Source organism: Ananas comosus, linkage group 2 (assembly GCF_001540865.1).
Source record: "Ananas comosus cultivar F153 linkage group 2, ASM154086v1, whole genome shotgun sequence".
NCBI lineage: Eukaryota > Viridiplantae > Streptophyta > Magnoliopsida > Poales > Bromeliaceae > Ananas > Ananas comosus.
In genome coordinates, this window is record NC_033622.1 from 11373762 (window position 1) to 11392859 (window position 19098).

Sequence of the window (19098 nt, forward strand, 5' to 3'; positions counted from 1 at the left end):
TGAACATGAGATAGGTTTTAATTTGTTTGGTCTTTTTATCTTATTACAGTTACCATTTTAATCATACATTATATTATATTATTCATCTTATTTATGTTAAGTATGGTGTTACTCAAAAAATGTGGCGTGGGCATATAATCTATATAATACCTATATAATATACGCATGGAGAAGTCCAAGTTTTTATTTTTGCCGAGTGGTAAGTATTCGAATTGTTGACACATGTTAATCTTATTTAAGAAAACAAATATTATTTATAACTTTAAAATAAACTATTATCTAATGATAAAAATAAGAGAGAAATTTGGAATGCTTTCTCAGTATACTTATTTATAGATATATCTAATAAATAATGTAATCTAATCCTACTTAAAATAATTTATCTCTACAAATAATTAGCTTTTATAATTTTTTATAGATCTTTTATAAACTAGATGATACTTTTTCAAATTACTTTATTATTTTTAAAATAAAATAAAATTTAAAATATCTATGTGCAATGCATGAGTTAACAACTAGCATATCAAAAAAGATGAGAACATTTATAATGCTATTGTACAAATATTATGCTAAATCGTACTGCTTTTGGTCCTTAAACTTTGAGGCGTGTGATATTTTGGTCTCAAAATTTAATTTGGTGCAATTTCTGATTTAAACTATTTTAGTTGTTGCAATCAAGATACATAATCTAATTTAGTTAATTAAATAGTAATGCGTTGCTAATGTAGTACTATGTGGTAACATTATAATCGATAATATGGTAATTATTAAGATGCTACATTACTATCATATTAGCAAAATATCAGTATCTAATTAACTAAATTAAATTATAAACTTAATTATAATAATTTATGAAATTTAAATATAAATTATCTTAAATTAAGATTTGAAAACAAAATGTTGGAGGTATTAAAGTTTGGGAACGAAAAGTGCAATTTATCCTAAATATTATTCTCCTGCGTAAAGAAGAAGAGGAGGGGGGATGGGTCAAACTGGTTAAATGCCATTGTCAACCCACTGACCCAAAAATGTTACCTTTTCTCTTCATGAAAAGAGGGAGTCTCTTTTTTATAGCAGGTGATAGAGAATCTGATTCCCATGGCCATGCAAATCTCTCTCTTTAGTGGTCATTCATATATGCACTCACAGAAACAGCCATATATAGAGGGTGAAGAGTAAAAAAAAAAGAAAAAAGAAAAGTCCTTTATCAAAAGAAGGGAACATATTGCTGTAAAGGATGAGACTTCCAAGAGATTCTCAGTCTCTCAGCAATTCCCACGCAATTATAGCTCCATGATTTCACTTCCCAACATCATTCTATTATTCTAATGTACTTTATAATTAAAGCTTAAAATGTTTAACTTAAGTGCTACACCTAGGTTGTATTAGCAAGGTTTTAGTAATGCTATAGCTATATTTTGAGATTTTACTCTCAAAGTCCAGATGATGAGCACATTTACGATGATAAAAATATGTAAATTTTAATTTTATATATATATATATGAATTATAGTATAATTTGAAATAGACATTTGAATATTAAAATTTTGATTAATTACTCAAGCTAATTTTATGCTATTTTTGAAATGAGCACTCGCATTTCAAATATTTTGATCTTACAATCTATCTTTAATTATATCTGTATTATTTTGCTATTATACTAACAAAACATATTCTAATAAAAAAATTCTAGAGTAAGTCGTAAAATCAAAACTTTCCAAGTTTAGTTTTTTTTTCCAAAACAAAAAAAGTATTATAAGGATATGCAGTAAAATTAAATTTTTAGTTTTTTAAACTGATATCTTTTTTGTCAGTTTTAAAAGCAATTAATCTGACTCAGTTATATATTCTTCATGTGTACATGTAGCATAGCTTCTATAGGGTCACCATAACCTATATAGTATTTAGGGTTTAGGGTTTAGGGTTTAGGATTTTTAATTAGGTATTTTAGATGAAGTACCTGGAACTCAAAAAGATAGCTCTTGAGGCTGCAAAAGAGAATTCCATTCTCCCTTCCCATGCAATTGCATGCATAGTGCGTGCATGCATGCAAAAGCTACAAGAAGCAGCAAACACGAGGAAAATAAATCTAGGGTTTTGTGCACTAACCACTGTAGAACTATTATATGTATGTACACAAGATCTCTTTCTTCCTTGGAGTGTTTTACCCTGTGGGATATTCTCACTTTTCCCAAAGTAGATGATGCATGGTTGGTTTTTAAGAACTTTTCAAAGGAGGCGCATCTTTAACTTGTGCTTTTTTGGACTCCACCTCCCCACCAAGCACTCAACATTGTGGGGTTAAAATAATAGGTAACAGAGGTTTTATCTTCGAAATATAGCTGCTTCATGTTTTTGTTGGTGAAAAACTCAAAATTTTAAGTTTGAACTTATTTTATTTAAACTTTAAATTATTTATTATTTATTATTTTATTTATTTACTACTTTATTTATTTTATTTTATTTAATTATTTTATTATCTTTCTTAATGAGAAAGAAACTAACGGAATATTTTCCGTTCCGTTTCTTTCGCATTACGTTGGGCGGGTTCCGCTTCTCTCTCGTAAGAGAAAAAGCGTTAAATCCCCTTTCTCTTTTCCTCCTCTGATATAAAACAGAGCAGATAGAAAAGATTTTTGATCATTGGTTAATCTCTATCCTTTTATTCTTTTATCTCTCATTTTTGAACATTCCCCTTATCCACTGGGTGTTGAGAATCTTCGTCAACCTCCTTCACGATCGTGCTCGCAGAATGAGGAATTCCGGTCGTACCTTGGGGTGTTATTTCCGGTTAATCCCGCACGTAAGGACGGGAATACGCCTTAGGGCAGTGCCTCGCACGCTTCCGGATTAATATGTTGATATTCTTTTTCCACAATTTTGGGATTTAGCGATTATCTGTGAGTTGATTTATTTGCGTTTATCTGTATGTTTGTTTGTTTTTATTTTTATCACAAAGTTAGTTAGATTTTAATTGCAATCGGATTCCTATGCGATATTTGTTCCAACAGTTTTTAAATAAGTTTATTTTTGAAAAAAAATAAAAATGTTGAACTATAATCTATTTGAATCTATTATTCGAATAATGATTGGTAACAGAGATTTTAAGTTCGAAATATAGTTGCTTTGTATTTTCACGTAAGTTTATTTCTAAAACAAGGTAAAAAGATATAAAACTTATTTGAACAATGGACCATTTTGAATCTATTATCCGACACTTTGATTTCAAAATTTGAGCTAATTTTTTTTATTTTAATAAATTTATAGTTGCAAGGATTGCGATTGCATGAGATAAGGATAAACGACACATCCAAATTTGAGCTAATATTTGATTTTTAATAAATTTATATATAGTTGCAAAAATTGAATGAAATAAGCTAAACAATGCAAAGAAATTTTAAAATCAAAGTGACATTAATTGGCTCAAATTAAACAAATTGAAAAGCTGACTAGTAAAATCAAACCGTTAAAAGATTGGGCCGTCGATTCAGAATGTTGAGCTATAGTATACTACCATGCATTCTCTCTCTCTCTCTCTCTCTCTCTCTCAAAAAAAAAAAAAAAAAAAAAAAAAAAAAAAAAAAAACTGGGGAATGGTTTTTGTCATGCTTGGATGTATATGGTAGCTAGGGATGAGGGAGAATCTGTGTGATGTGAGGGAGCTTTAATTTGTTCCTGCCTCAACTTTAGGCTACTAATAAAAGTACAAATGGCCCACTCAAAGCGTATCTATATATACTCTACGGATGAGTTAGTATTTTCAAAAGTACTTTTGCAGAACACGAATAGCCAGTACTTTAAGAAAAATAACTCGGTACTTTATTTTAGTAAAAATAATAAAAAAATTTAATCATTGATTAATGAAGGTTAAAACTATAATTTTATTATGTAGCAGGTTAAAAGATAATTTCATGGAAGGTTATTTTTGTAATTAAATAAGACAAAATTTTAAGAAAATTAATTTTCATTAATATCCTAAATTTAGTATTAATTTTGCACTAATTTAAACATTAATTTAAGAATTGATTGATATCCTAAATTTAGACATTAATTTTGCACTAATTTAGACAATAATTTTAGAAATGTTAGAAATTTTTCTAATTTAAGTATTAATTTAAATTTTAGAAATTTTTGAAATAGTAATATTTCTAAATATGTTGAATTTAAATATTTAATATTTTAATTTAAAATTTAAATTTAAATAAGAGGAATTTTGTATTACTATTTTAACAAATTTAATGTTGATAATAATGAATTCAACATATTTAATTTGTTTAAGAAAATTTTAAATTTCTCTAGTTTAGATATTAATTTTGTGTCACAAACTTAAAAAAAATTGAATGTAGGTAAAAAAATAAAATAAAAATTCAACGTATTTAATATGTTGTAATTTATAATTTCTTACTTTAGATATTAATTTTGTACCACTATTTACTATTTAAAAGAACTTGTAATGTTGGTAAATATTTAAATTCAACTAGTGTAGACAATAATTTTGTATCACTAATTTAAACATATTTGAATATGGGTAAATATTTAAATTCAATATATTTAATATGTTTAAAAAAATTTTAGAAATTTTTTAATTTAGGCATTAATTTTGTATCACTATTTGAAAAATGGGTAATTGATTAGGAATATAGGGTACGTATAGTTCAAATTTATTTTAGAATAGAATTGTATGGACTAAATTAATTCTAATTTTAATAGTAAAAATTAATCTTTTAAAATAATTAAATCATCTATTATAATTTAAAATATCAGCTAAAAAAAAATTTAAGTTCAAAACCTAAAAAGTATATAAAATCTCCTATAAATCTAAATAATATAGTACATTTTGAACTTACTAATAAATCTCCACCACAAAGTTTTATTATAGTAAACAAAATTTTAAATGTAGATAAATTAAACAAATTTATATGAAATAAATCTAGATTATTTGTATATTTTGTCAAATTGATCAGTCTAATTGATTTGATTTATTAAGTTGATTTTGACTTTTAACTTTAAAATTTTTCATCTTTTAGTAGATTCTTAAAATTTTAGTCCTTTACATTTTGGTTTGTAATTAGCTTACTAATTTTTATTATTCATTTTAAGTAAATTAGTATCAATGATTTAAAAATCTTTTAAAGCCATATTGTCAAATAATTTGAAACCTTTCTTATATGAAATGATAAAATATCTATAGATTACGGATGTTAATGGGTATAGATACCCATAATTTTATCCGAACTCGAACCTAAACCCGAAAGCGAACGCAGTGATTTATCTATGCTAAATGGATATAATTCCATATATGAATATTAAAAAAAAAAACCCAGTAGATTTGAATTCAGGTATAGATTTTGATTGTATCTGATTCGAACTCGAAACCGATCGACCAGGACCTGAATTTATTTTACATTATATATGATATATATATATAAATGTTTGATGTTATATTTGAACATGCGTTTTCAAATTTTAGATTTAATTTAATATATTTTGAAATATTATAAAGTGGAATAACATTTCGGGTTCGGATTTTCGGGTTCGGACTATGGTTCGGGTTTCGGATTTTAAGTCGGTTATGAGTGTTGATATGATTTTCTAAAATTCGTCAGACTTGGGTTTGGGTTCGGATTTTGGGTTTGAAAGTCGGATTCAGATTCGGGTTTTTGAACATTTGCCCCGAATCCAACCCCTTTATATCTCTATTATGGATGAAGAGAAAAGATAGAGTGAGAAAAAAGGAAACAAAAAGAGGTGAGAGAATCGATAATATAGTGGAGGTAAAATTACTAAATTATTCATATATTAAAAGGCCAAAATATTTCTCTTTGGAATACCTAGTAATCCGACCTTTCTCACTCTATCTTTTCTCTTCATCCATAATAGAGATATAAAGGGGTTGGATTCGGGGCAAATGTTCAAAAACCCGAATCTGAATCCGACTTTCAANTATTTCTCTTTGGAATACCTAGTAATCCGACCTTTCTCAAAATGATATGTTATTGCACGTCACAATTTTAGAAAAATTAAATTTGAGCCATTGAAGAAATAAATGAACAGTGTTGAAAAATAATAAGTATAGAAGCACTAATTGTATTTTAAAAGCACGATTACAAGACACTATCTTTTATGAGTTCTCTATATATACCTATACATTAATATATATCTATACTAAATTCTGCATGTACCCACCCCTTAATTTGGAAAAGAGTAGGGTCTAATTTTTTTTTTATTTGATTATTGTGTTATAGAAATAATTTTAATCATCCATCTATACCTATACATTAATTTATACCTATACTAAATCCGATATGTACGAACCCACTCCCTTAATTTACGAAAGAGTGGGGCGTATTGTTTTTTTCTCATTTTCCTTTTTTTTTTCTCATTTGATTGTTATGTTATAGAAATAATTTTAATCATCTATTTGCATGATATGCGATTTCTGTTGAACGATGTTGAATAGTTTTGTTGAAACGATTAAATTCTTTTTTATTATAGTTTTATAGAAATGATTTTTTGTACTAAACTGATATTTTATTCTCTATAAATTTTCATGTTAACAGTATCTACCTGCCGTAACGCGCTGGGCACCACACTAGATATACATTAATTAAGGTGTTAAGGTACATGGCGTACTTGGATGTATGATTTACGTTGCTTAATTCACTGTCCAAAAAATTATTATGGATTTATACTCATATATATACATCCACAATGCATGAGAGATCCGGATCCAAATACTTTCTCGTACTCGAGAGCCAACTATAATGTACGTTTGTTACATGTGAATGTCTATTAGAATGTCACATTATGTATTCAATGCAAACACGCATGTGCCACCAATTTATTGTAATTATTATTATTTAGGAGTTTATTTTAATCTCTGAATCTTGACGCCAATATTTTGTTAGGATAATTGTTTTATCCGCAGGTTAATTTACATTATTCTAGAAAAGTGACTTAGAGGCCAGAGACAGTATATTTTTGCAAAAATTTTACCTTATTTCTTATTTACTATTTATAAGATGCTCTTTTCTTTAATAAATAAAAAGGGTGTTTCAATGAGACACATTCATTTTTCAAAAGTGTGTTTAGGGTTTAGAATTCTGTAACTAGCTGTTGTGGTGGCTCTTTCAGTAAAAGGAAAAAAAACAAACACAAAATAGAAAAAAAGAAAGAAACCTTATAGTCAGTAAGACTTTTGTTTTGTTTTTTTTTTTTTTTTTCAAATTACACAATATCATTGATTTGTTTTTTTTAACATTTAAGGTGTTTGGATCACTTCAAGTTACTGGGAATTTTGTAAAAATTTACCTCATTTTTAGAGAGAGAGAGAGAGAGAGAGAGAGAGAGAAAGAGAGTTAGAGAGAGGAAGATGATAAATTCCATTGGTTTTAGTTTTTTTTTTTTTTTTTTTTAAATACAGCACTAGCTAATGCTGTGTTGCTGCCACAATCAATGGGCTTGGACCGGCCCAGGTCTAGTCCAGTAATTTAGGCCCAGGATGAGAATGGGCCTTCAGTGCTTCACGGGTTGTTGGATCGCGGTCGAACCCGACCCATTTATTTTTTTTCTTTTTCTTTTTTCTTTTTGCCGAAATAGTCATAAATAGTATTAATTAAGGTTAAAAATCAAAAGTAGTAAGGATTAGAATTTTGATTCCTATATAATCAAGTGGGTTTTTTTTTTTAAATTTTTTTAATATTAGTAGAACCACATCATGAGCTGATCCAAATCATTTAATAGTCAAACATATAGATTAAAAATGTCCCGAAGAGCCCCTCAACTATACGTAATATAAAAGAATAAAATTCTATCAAATTTATACATATTTTTTTATTGATTTTAAATTAGCTTAATTATTATTTGGCAAATTAAATATGAGTAATTCAAGGTTAGTAGCCAATAAAGTGGTAAAAAATACTACCGATAAAATAGTTGAGTAACTTCGCTCCGGAAAAAAAAAAAAAAGAAAAAGAAAAAGAAGAAGAAAAGTTAAGAGGGTATGAATACAAAGGTTAAAGTTGAGAGAGCTATTTCAAAATAACCTACAACTCTTAAAACATCCAATCAAATATCTTTATATTGCATGAGAGTATAATTTTTTTAAAAAAAAGTATTATATTTCAATGTATAATTATCATATTGCTTTTAATTGGACTCTTCTTTATTTACTTAGCATAATTTTTTGATCTTCAGGAAACTAAAGTTGTTAATTAGAGCTCTCTTTACGATGACTTAAAATTAGCTCAAACTCCGCTGGCTCATTTAACAATTACGAGGTCACGTTTTTGTTTAAGCCCCCGTTTGGTTCGGGGTTAAGAAAAAGTAGCTATTCCAGGTATAGGGTTAAGTTCAGGGTTAAAATGGTGTTAAAATTTTTTTGTGTTTGGTTGGAGGTTGGAGTTAGTCTAGGATAGTGAAAAAAAGTGTTTGGTTGGAGTAGGTGGGATAAAAATATAATGATTGATAAAGAAAAAAAAGGTGAGAGCTCGGAATGCGTGCGGGGTTAAAGTTGGGAGGGGGAGTGGGGTTAATGATTGATAAGAAGAAAAAGGTGAGGGCTCAGAATACGTACGGGATTAAAGTTGGGAGGGGGAGTGGGGTTAGTAAACCCCACTAACCCAGTTTGGGATGGAGTTTACTAACCCCACCCCAAAAGAGTGGTGTTTGGGTATAAATTGGGGGTTAAGGGATTATTCCACCCCTTAACCCCCAACCAAACAGTGGCTAAAAGATTAATAATACAAACATAAGCAGGTCCCAATTTATTTGACTTGATATAGCTCAACAATAAATAAATAATATAAATATAAAAATATTTTTAGATTGATACATAGCAAGTTTTAAGTTCTTATTTTTGATAGTATGGCTTTTAAATTTTAATATTTATAAGTAACACCAAGGGCAAAGCAAGTGCCAATATTAATTATAGAAAGTATAAATATTTTATTTAATTTTAATTTAAAGCTGACTCGAATTAATTTCAAACCAAAAAATAAAGTTAGACTACTCAAGCTTATTTGAATTTCGGGCAAACAAAAGTGGTTCGAATTACGTTCAAGCGGATCTCGAGTCAGTCCCAGCTCGCTCGTGTTTGGGTCGTGACAGGTGAACATGTTGGCCCCGTGGTGCACGAATCCGACCGGTGCACCGGGTTCACTCAACAGTTTTATGTCGATTATAACCATGGGCGTTTTGTGGGCCGCTTCAAAACCCTAATCGTATTAGGCCTCTTCTCTTTCTCTCTCTCTCTCTCTCTTCCTCGTCTCCCTCAAATCTCCCCTCTTCGCCACGCTCTCGTTTCCGATGGAATCCGAATCGCCCACTTCGGATCGAAAAGGTAAAATTTTTGTTCGAATTAGAAATTTCTAAAACCTAAAAAGAAGAATCATAAACAATTGCTTTTTTGTTTTGTTTTGTTTTTTTTTTTAATTTCCTGCCCTAATTTTTGTGCGTGTAGTTGTGATTCACCTTCGCCCCACCGGCGACGTCCCCATCCTCAAGCAAGCCAAATTCAAGGTACTAATCGTATCTTTCCCCTCTACAATTTACTTTCGATTTTGTGTTTTGATTAATTTTGAAGTAATTTGTCGCATATTTTATCACCATTTGCCCAAACGAGTTCGATAATTTCGGTGTAAATTTGATGGCATCGAGTCACTCAAATTAAATCTTGTTATTAAATTCTTTTTTCTTTTTGAGTTTTGATCTAAGGAAAGTAGATTTTGAAGGATGCATGTGGAGGTGAAATTTCGCTAAAAAAAAATGTTGAAAATGAATGTAGAATCATCAATGTGATATATTGTAGGCTCTAATAGAGAGTTTATGGATGCATGGAGCATTTTCTGGGATTCGAAGAGTTAGACGTAGTTTGGGATTGGGATTGCGTTAAAATGCTCCTGCTTTTGTGCTTTAGGCCTAGTTCGTTATTGCCTTTCCAAAAGCACCTGTTTTTATTCTTTGGAAGGTCCACATTATCCTACAGCACTTCAAATTCTTCTCCTTTCAGTGGTATAAAATTGTGGTAGCCACTGCCGTCCGCAAAAGCGTGTAACTACTGTTCGGCGGCATTACCGCTGTAATTTTATAGCATTGGAGGAGGAAAAACTGAAAGCGGTTTTGAGTTTCTTGGGTCTTCCAAAGCATGAAGCAAATGCATTTTAGCCACGGCAATACCAAACTAAGCCTTAGCGGGTGTCGAGTGCTGGTCTTCAAGCAGGATTGTAGGATTTGTGACAAACCGTCAAAAGACAGTCTAGCAATGCTTGCATTCTTTTGAGGAATTATTTTGTCCTTAGAATGTATCTTTGTCTGATAGCTAATTTTTGCTTATATAAAATGTAGTAGTCTCAAGTTCTGTACACACGCACAATCTCAACTAGAAAGTGTATAATTGCTTCAAATGGAGTGCTGAACCAGAAGATCATCGAAAGGCGGTCAAAATTCAGATTTCGGCACAAAAAAAATCGTGTCAAAACTTGCAACATTAGTTTGCAGTTTGCACGTGACATTAATCATGGGGAAATATACTAGCGTTTTAGGTTTTCACTTTTACCACTAGCCAAAAGAAATTTCATTAAGGGTAATCATATCAGTGGTGAAAAGTTGTTCAGGCTTAAATGACCAATTGTGAGTTCAGAAGGGTGTTATGGATTATCATTATTTTCATCCGTCTCGAGAAAATAAAAACAGTATAGCCCTGTTGTAATCTCTCCTTCAATATAAGTATATAACCATGTGCTAAAGTTCATTTTGCCAAAGGTCCAAAATGTTATACATATGTAGAGAACTACTTTCTATTTGAACTGTTTGAATTTATGGATGTTGAGAGGTCTATCTCATCGTCGAGGCCTTCGAGATGGCACTTTTTGGAGATGAGCCAAATTTTGAAGATTGAAATGTAAACCGATACTTTGAAGGAGTTGAATTGAGCAACATGAATTCTTAGTATATGTTAAGATAGAAAAATGATTACCAAGGATTATAATTTCTTTGCTAACGATTGATCGTCTCCTTGAATTTATGATAAATCATTTTTTGAGTTTCATCCTTGAAGCATATATTGTGGTTTTTTGTTGGTGATTCTTTCATTACAATTTAGGGGTGTTCAAGCAGACCTGATTTAAGTTGGTCTAGTAATTATAACCTAGAGCTCTGTTATTCATTAGCTCTAACTTACTGTCTAACTTTTCTCTCAAAAATGTGTAATATCTGGTCATTCCCTGCTCTCTTTTTTTTTCTTTTCCTTTTTGCCTCCGTTTTGTTTACATTTTAGTTCGCTGTCACTTGCCTTGCCCACGACGCTAAGTACCAAGTGTTAAATAATACGAAACAACCGTTGTTCTTTAAAAAGTAAAGCTACTGTTAGAGAATGATGTTTAAATATTTTTATATTTAACACTTTCCCGCACCTTTGGGCTCGAGGCTTTTTGTAGGTCCATGACGTGGACTTAAATTAATAGGAGGAAATTAATAATGCTAGGAGCATGGTGTGACTCGAATTCACAACCTTCTTTGAAATCATATTAAATAATACAAAACAACCGTTATTCTCTAAAAGCTTAAGTTGTTAGAGAACGGTATTTAAATATTTTTATATTTAATACTAAGGCCTAGTTTGGTATATTGTGGCTAAAAGCATCATTTTTAAAAGTCCCAAAATTTCAAGAAGAGCATTCAATATTTCCTACTTTTATACTACATAATTGCAGTTGCAACCGCCACTAGAGAAGCATGTGGCTACGTGCTTCCTGGCGGTGGTTGCAACCCCAATTTTATAGCATTGAAGAAGGGTACATTGTTAGCGCTTTTGGATTTTTTTTGTTCTTCCATAGTATAAAACTAGCAACTAACCCGTGCAATGCACGAATTTTAAATTTATCTTTTAATTATATTTTTTATATAATATATATTAATTTTTACATATTAAGCTTTTCTAATATATTTTTATTACAATTTTTATATAATATATATTAATTTTTACATATTAAGCTTTTATTAGAAAAATTATTGAATCAAATTAAAATAAATACTATCATGATATACTAATAGATTGTAAGTAAATAATTTAAAATGAAAAGATTTTAAAATGAAAAAGTAAAAAGGTTCAAATCCATTAAAAATTTAACATAATATATTATTTATATATTTGTTAATAACACAATATTGAAATGCAATAGAAATTAATTTGTTTCAAATTCTAATTGACGAACATTCATAAAGTTATTTTTTGAAGGATTTAAAGTGACTAAATTTGAAAAGTAATTTTTTAGAATTGAAAGCATGATACACATATATCGATCCTTTAAACTAAAAAATAATTGTTATGTGAATAATTATCCATGTTATGTATATCGATTATTTTCAACAAATCAATCAAAATTTAAATTATAATATCAAACATACCTCCCAAAAGTAATTATTGAGGCATCTTCTTGCGATAGGGCAAATATTTATGCGCTCCGAAATTCAATACATGACAAAGTCCGCAAAACCTACTGGTATGTATCCTGAAAAAAAAGAAGATAATATATACATTACAAACAGACCAACATCATTAAACGTAATTATTTTCGAATTTTTGAAATAAACATACATTTTGTAGAAAGATGTGCAAGAAAGATGGAAAATAAGATGGCTCCACGCTATTCATACTTATGATAATAATGGCATTTTCCTTGTAATAAATCAATAAATATATAATTTTAAGGCAAAAACAGTTGTAAGCTTAACTATAAAAGTTGAATAGGCCATCAGTCAAAAGAAAGAAGCGGAACAAAAATAAGAATAAAAAATACACTATTTGTAAGTTAAGGAAAAAAAAACTAATTATTAACTTTTATTATTTAATATTTAAAAATAAGTAGTTATATATTATAAAAACAATATATAAAAAAGAAAGACCCAATTTACAATATCAAAATAATCTTGGTATGTATGGTTATGATTTCTTTCTAATTATTTAAATATTTTGTATAATAATTTTTAAAAATAATAAGTTTGTATATATATATATATAATGGACAAAAAATTAATAAAATGTAAAGACAAACACACTGCGATTTTCACGCCCCGCGCTTCGCCTCTTCCTATGACGCGCCCTCCGTTCGGCATCAATCCTGCAATGGGTAAAAGTAAAAACACGGCAGCGAAGATCGTTAGAAACACTAAATCCCCAAAGAAATTAGAGAGAGAACTATAAAAGTGTCGACAAGGCCGCAATCAAGAAGAAGGGATAAAAAAAATAACTGATGTTCAGTTAAGGAAAAAAAATAATTGTTGTGGCAGTTAAGAAAAAAAAAACGTATTGCTGGCATTAAGGAAAAAAAAATATTACTTTGTTATTTTAAATATTTAAAAAAAAGTAAAGCGTATTATATATAAAAAAAATATATAAATAAAGAAGACCAGCAAATTTACATTACCCCAAATATATTTGTATGTATGTTATGATGCTTCTAATTATTTAATATTTGTATAATAATTTAGATTAAAAATAGTTATATATTAGTTTGGTATGTAGGTTATGATTTCTCTAATTACTTAAATATGTTGTAATAAATATTTAAATTAAAATAGTTTTAGAATATATAATAGTATATACTATAGTATATATTATATAATATATTATATATATATATATAATATATATATATATATATATATAGTCTACGTGCACATTGACCTTTTTTGTAAGTGCGCCACGATGGCATCATATGGTCATATTTGAATAATGCTTCCAAATTATATATATATTATTATATATATATATATATATATATATATAGAATAGCTAGGCTGGTATACCTCGGTAGCCAACGGAGTGCCTCCGTGCTTACCAATTGTTTTCAACGATGCGGCGTCCATAGACTTGATCTAACACTATTAAAAGTATTGGAAACTAAATTTCAATAATTTTTTCGACATCATTTGCTAGTGATAAAAGGTTCCAAAATTAACAATTTTAATGGGTAGATATGAAGCGTTTTTTACGTTCACCGTGTAGAAGTATCCAAATTAGATGAAAATTTAATTAAAAATCTACTTAACTATCAAATTAGCAAACCAATACTTTCGATTGAAATTGAATTCTTTAATCAATTGTTGTTTATGAGATTTTATTGTCAGCCAGTTATCATTTTAGACTATGTCGTTTGATTGGTAAATGACGCCGAAAAATTATAAAATTTAGTTCCAAATACTGTTCAATAGGTAGATCAAGTCTAAACGGAGCGATGCGTCAATTTAGAAGCCGCATCACTTGAAACAACTTGGTAGCTACGGAGGCCTCCGTGCTACCGATAGTAACCAGCCTAGCTCTATATATATATAATATAATATATATATAATCATATCAGCTTGTTTCTAAATAGTTTTAAAGATTTCTAAGCAAAATTGCAATTGATTGATAGCTTTACATAAACGCGTTAAATCGAGAAAACCCCCTATCAACCATTAAAGATTACTATTTTGAAACCCTTCTGATCATTAGGTAAATGATGTCGAAAAGATTTGAAATTCTGATATCTAGATACTTCAAGCTGATATAGATCATGTTCAACGTTGCTGATCGTTGATTTGAAAGCACCATCATTCGAAAAGCAAATGGTGGCAACGGAGCCCCGTTTGCTACCGATATATTCCAGCGCAAACTCTCCTCTACGTCTCTCTTCCTCATCTCTCTCTCTATATATTATATATAATATATATATATATATGATTAATGCTTAGCCTCCCCCTTTTAAAACTATTTAGGCCTACGAGCTGAGAGCCTGCTTTCGCCTTTTTTTGGTCAGCGGGCGGGGTGCGGTGTGTGTGTTGTGGGGTATTCATTGATTGGTACAGTGTGTGGGCGCTATACATTATGACTATGAATTTACCTGTTTGTGGGGTGCGGCTATTGGGCCTATCATGAGACTAGGAATTGACCTAGTGTGGCCACCGCCGCTGGTGGGGGGTGTGTTTGGGGGCCTATACATGAGACTATGATTAACCTATGGCAACCTTGATGCTTTGCCCAGCCTATTTGAGTGTTGCATGCAAGATATCCACAAGAGGTGACTGATCACATCTGTCGCATAAACATTAGGCATATGATTTTGAATAAATCCACTCACTTGGTTTAACTTCTGTGAGGGATTTCCCAAGCCAATCTGTGTAGACAATGCTTCTTTCACATTTAACCAAGAAAAGACATTTCTGCCAAACCGAGATGTATGCTTAAAATGAATTTTACTATTTTTTCTTTCAGGTTGCTGAAACTGACAAGTTTTATAAAGTCATGAGTTTCCTTCTCGTCCCAGCTTCGTCGGGATACATTGGTATAAACTTTATTCATAAAATCACTTAGGTATATTGTTGTACTTTTAAATGCTTCAGTCTATGCTAACTGCTCTTTTTTTGTCCGTTGACAGTTTGTATGTATATCTAATAGTGGCTTTTTCACCCAAATCAGACGAATGGTTGATCGATTTTACAATGTAAATTTCTTGTTACTGGTGTATGCAAGATTTTGGTATACCCACTACATACAGGCATTTGCTCAATCATAAGCATACAGAATATGGAATACACTACTGTTATACTTTTTATCTTTTATGAGTAACTAGATGTTTATCGATTAGTTTGTATGAATTACATAAAACATCAATTAGGGTGTAATGTAGCCGGGCCAACGCACAGCCTCAACATTTTTCGTGCTGATTCGGGTAGGGGCGCCGGCTGGCCCAGTGCCTAGCATTTCAAATCCGGCTGGCCGTGCCATGGCCGAGCTATCCACTCTCTTGGCCCAGCACGCCCGGTAAGTCCTGGGCGCTTGTGTCGGCCGGGCTGGGCTCCGGGCCGGCCCTAAAAAATTTTATTTTTTATTTTTTAAAAATATATAAAATTAATATAAACAAATAATTTTTTATTTAAAGAATTTAAGAATTTATAAAAATTAATTTAATATAACAAATATGATATATATATATATATATAATATAATATATACTATAATATATATATATATCGATGTGTAGGCTACTATGCTATCGGACAGCCACGGAGCCCTATCCGTGCTTGCCAGCTCGTTTTCGAGTTGCGATTTCGAATCGTTCGACGCTTCGTTAAAACTTGATCTAGCAGTATTTGAAATACCTAGAAAATAAATTTTATGATTTTACGATATCATTTGCCCGTGAAGATAGTGGCTCAAATGCAATGGCTGAAATAAAAAGCTACAAAATGGTAATAATATGACATTAAAATTTTTAAATCAAAGATATTGATCTTGTTATCTAGTATATAAGAATTTTCTAATCAAATTCACGTGATTTGGCTATTGCTACACCGTAAATTTGCAAACGGCTGCACAACGGCCATTGAAATATTGTTGATTTGAGCCCATCGCTCACGAGGCAAATGATCATCGAAAAATAAAAAATTATTTTCTAGTACTCCAAATACTCTAGATCAAGTTTAACGCAACCGATTGACGTCTTCGAAAGTTGGCAACATCGAAAACTGAGCTGGAAGCACGGAATGGCTGCCGTGCTTCGCTAGCATAGTAGCTCTCACTCATATATTATAATAAGTATAATATATATATATATTATATAGAATATATATTGAAAAAAAAATTGAGTGTTTATGGTCCAATGGATCAAAATCTGTTTGGTCTATTGGACCCAAAAACCTCTTCCCAAAGGTCTGCTGTGGCAGAGAAAGGCCAAAGATCGAACCCGCAAGGCGCCAAAGGCAACAGCCTTGGCCTTGGGTAGGGCCCGTGCTAGCCCCGGCTGGCGACGGCCCAACGGGCCGTAGCCGAGCCAGCGGGCCTCCCTTCTGCCCGGCACGGCGCGCAGGCCCTTTTCGGGTCGTGTCGGGCCAGGCCGTCAGGCCCAAGAAGGGAGGTCCAGCATGACCTGAAGAGCTGGGCCAGCCCGGCACGGGACGAATGCTACAGTGGTCGTGCCGGGCCACGGCCGGGTCCGCAGTCGTGCTGGGCCGGGCACCCCACGGGCTGCCCGGCCCATTTTACACCCCTACATCCAATTTGATGATTAACTAGGTTCAGATGAAAACTTATGCTTCGTCGAAACATTGTCAAAGAACTTTGAATTTCACTTATGTCCATTTAATATTATTTTGATCATGATAAATGATGCAGATAAGCTATTTAGATAAGCTATTTGGATTGTGATTATGTAGTTTGCCTCTTAGGAATGACTAAGTTACTTTATGCTTTTGAACTATTTAGCCAATTTTAATCATGAAGGATTATGTGTATTGTTCTTTTCCCATGCATTACTTGGTAACATAATAGAAAGTCGGAATTAAACACATTAAAAAAAAAAGAAGAAATAATGTATGATGGTTATTATTGAGAAATGAGCCCATTGATGTTAGCCTGGCCTTTTGGCAAAAAAAACTATTTGGAATTCTTCCGAAGTATTGATCACCCAAACTTCTCTTAACCACAATTGAGATTGGCGTATTGATCAACCAACCCCTTGTAATCACAATTTAGCTTGGCGTATTGATCAACCAAACCCTTCGTGACAACAATTGAGATTGGCAATTTCGAAACCTTTTGATCTTTAGATACAAGTGCTTTAAAACTTAAATATTCGGTTCATTTACTTTTTTACATCTTCAAGATCAAGTAGACGGCATTATTCTACAACGTGTCTAAGATCAATTTTATGTAGTATGTGTTAGCGTCCGACTTCTACTCTTTAACTCTCTGTGGCACGTGCACTCCATGTAACCACTTCCTTGAAATTGTTCTTTTTTCTCCTATTTATTTTTTGTGACCTGTGCTTTTAAAATATACCACTGTCCACCATGAACTTTAGTCTTTGTGAGCTTATAGCAAAACAAATCCTTCTGCTGTTAGATCTGCCGGGTCATTTATTTTTCGGTGTTCTGCTGTTCTTCCAATGAAAGTAAAATTAATGGCCAGTTTAAAATCCTGGTATATTAAATAGCAGATAACCTAGTACCATTTTGAAAAATAATTCTTGAACTGAGAATATTCTTTCTAGGTTGGCAAAATGACAAAATTAATGTTGTTCTATTGAACATGACAGAATTTTGGGTTTGACGGGAAGCTGGTGGTTAATTACGCTTCCTCCATGGCATGGGGCTGAGAAAAGATTTGAAGCTGAATTAACATCTATGCATTTTCTTCCCCGACACATTACTGTATAGTTCTTTACTTTCTTAATCAGTGAAATTCTACTCTCTTTCTTTTACCCCCCTTTTTTCTTGCCATTAGTGAATTTTGATTGTTTGAGCTGCTCGGCTGCTATCTATCAAACATAGGTCATAGACCTGCTATCCATCATTTTTATTTCAACGAAGGTTAATTTTGTTGCTTCTTTTTGTGCACAAGAAGGCTTTTGAATGCCAAATATATATTAACGGTTCAGTTTGTTCTTCATAGCTGTTTGCTGTGTTTACTGATTTATTTATGATGCCAATTTGTCAGATCCACAAATTAGAGCTACATCTTCAGGGATAGTAAGATGATTATTTGTTACTATCTTATCTTGAAATGTTATTGTAATTATCGCGTTTCTGATAGTTTGTTGTGGTTAAAAACGTCACTTCTTCATTTTCTTTTTCCTTTTTTTTTTTTTTTTTTTCGAAATAGGTAGCATGCTACCCGCTTCATTTATTTAATTTAGAAGTAAACTTAGTTGGAAATATGAATTAATTAGAATTCGAATTTGAATCTCGGGTACCAATCATCAAATTTTTTATCACTTGCTCTAGGAACGATGGGTGTCACGTTTTCATTCTCATCTCCAGTTATGGTTGGATATGCTCTGATTTGTCCTCTTGCACAGATGTCTGAGGAACTTAGTCAAACTCTTTCAACATCACCTACCGTAATTATTACCCATGGTAGATTACATCGTACAGTAGTTGGGATCCAAATCTGGTGATTTGCCACTTCCTAATTCACCAACAATTTATTGTTCTATGCAACTTGCAGGGTACGAATGGTGGAAAATTTTGGTGCGGCCGGCAGTGTAGATTTCACATTTATGAAACATGATGGAATAATTTTTATGTGCTGTCCTAGGAGAATGGACAAGAACGTACGAGCCGC

The 19098-nt window shown here is 31.4% G+C and overlaps 1 pseudogene; it reads left to right on the plus strand.

Annotated features, from left to right (window-relative positions):
- Positions 9225 to 18423, plus strand: LOC109724940 (annotated as a pseudogene).